Genomic DNA, 2349 nt, shown 5'->3' with positions numbered 1-2349 from the left:
TTTTTTTTATACCATGTGGGCTTTTCATGGGAATTTATGGGCTAAAGGGGGATACTTTTTGGGGTACCTCCTATCTCAAACCCCACCCGCTAGGAAACCGTTGCCCCGAGTGAGGAAGCCCAACCTACACTCGGACCGTAGACAGGATTCGAACCCGTGCGCTTGGAGACCCCTCGGACCCCAAAGCATGCATGGTTCCACTGTACCACGACGGCCCCCATCAATAAGAGAAGAAAAGAAAAGGCATGATGAGTTGATAGTTACCATCAATTTAAGCATTGAATCGGGGATTACATGTTATGAAAGTGCTATTGAGGAGATAAGAAGGATTGGCAAATATAACAGAGGATCAGACTCAGCAAAGCTAAGATCTCCTATACTAGTAGAACTCTGAGGAGATATAAAAGAAAGAATTGAGAGAAATTTGTTCAAACTGAAAGACTCAAAAAAAATCTTTGCAAAAGTTGGGATATCACATAATATGCCTTAGGAAGAAAGAAAAAAAGACGGCAAACTGAAGGAATAGGCTAAGAAGAGGAATGAAGATGAGCAAAGTTTGGGAAACTACTATGTTGTAGGGGGAAATTCGTGGGACAGGAAGATTCTGAAAATGAAGAGAAGACAGTGAGTAAATAAACAAAAATGCAATACTGAGGGACTACTGGGCAGGAAATAGAATCTAACACATTTGTTAATTAAGACAATAAAAGAAAAGGATATGTAGATCTAAGCAAAAAGGAAAAAAATCAGTTTCATAGAATCAAGGAGTTTTATATTTGGTTCTGTAACTTCAACTTTGGTTGACTCAGTAATATATATACAAAATTTTTTGCTGAAATTAATAATATGTGTATAATTGCTTTCATACACTTGGCACTTTAAGGAGAGTTGAGGATTGCTTGAATTGCCTGCTTTCTGTGTATAGTAACTCCCTTAAGAGTGAATATGAAAATGTGTCCAGTTGTCACAAAGGTCATTGTTGAAAAAGATAATGCTCTATGGTTTAATGCTGAGATTTCAAATGCCTTTAAGGTCAGATGACATAAAGAAAGAATATGGCATAGTGATCATATGTCACAATCCTGCAGAGAATATGTTTATGCTAAGAATGTGGTAAATAAGAAATTGTAAACATATGTACTGCAGGTAAATGATTTCTGAGGTAGTAACTGATGTTAGGAGACTGTACTCTGTTATTAACAACTTGACTGGTAAAAGGAGTGCCAAGAAGCTTCCTGATGGTCTCCCAGATATGGACCTGGCCAATAATTTTTATGAGAAAATTAAGAACATTGTTAGTAGCCTTGACGAGGCAGAACAATCTCACCATGTTACTTATCTGCTTGATATACCTTGTGTTGGTCTAGTCTCCTGTAGTGAAGTTAGTATAGAATTACTACAAGCATTATTGAAAAAGCTTCAAAAGACATATTGTATTCAAAATCCACTTCCTGTGTCAGGTGTTGCAAATGGGGAAGACTTTTTGAAGCTTACAAGACTTAAAAACTGTTAATTTAAGCATAAGTGAATGCATTTTCCAGAAAGTGAGAAACTTGCTATTGTTAAATTGACTAAAGAGTAAACTTGATTGTCATTGCCTTTCCTTGTACCAACCAGTTTCTAATCTAGCATTCTTATCAAAAGTTTTTGAAAGTGTAATTCGTGTTCAACTAATGGATTATTTATCTACTATTCATGGTTTGCATGACAATCACTCAGCATATAGGAAATTATACTCAACTGAAACAGCCTTGTGTATCATCACTAATGATCTTTTTATGTATGATGGATGAAGGAAAATGTGGTGCTTTAATATTGTTAGACTTCAGTGCTGCCTTTGATATTGTGGTGCATGATCTATTGTTGGAAGATTGCAGATTATTGGAGTTCAAGACTGTGCACTGTAGTACCTCAGGAGCTACCTTGTCATTAGGAGTTTGTGTCCAAGTAGGGAACTCCTTTTCTGATTATTGTCAGCTCAATAGAGGAGTGCACTTGGGCCAGTATTATTTAGCATTTGTACTACTGAACTGTTTCTTATCTTAAGGGAATTTGATGCAACATTCACTTTATGCTGATATCATTCAGTTTTATTTAACAATTAACAACATTTGGGCTACAGAAAAAGAATTGACAAGAGTTATGTCTCTTATTGGAGGTCGGATGAATAAAAACTATTAAAATTAAATGAAGGCAAGACTGAATTTTTGTTTGTTGGTCAAAAAGAGTGGTTTTAGAAGGTTTAATGAAGTACAAAGCTTAAATGTAAAAGGTACAAATATCTCTTTATTTGATAAAGATAAAGATTTGGGAGTTATAGTTGATAAGTGTTTATACTTAATAAACAGA

Source organism: Portunus trituberculatus, chromosome 42 (genome assembly GCF_017591435.1).
Source record: "Portunus trituberculatus isolate SZX2019 chromosome 42, ASM1759143v1, whole genome shotgun sequence".
In the NCBI taxonomy this organism is placed as follows: Eukaryota; Metazoa; Arthropoda; class Malacostraca; order Decapoda; family Portunidae; genus Portunus; species Portunus trituberculatus.
The sequence above is the reverse complement of the archived record's forward strand: the minus strand, read 5'-3'. Positions refer to the sequence as shown.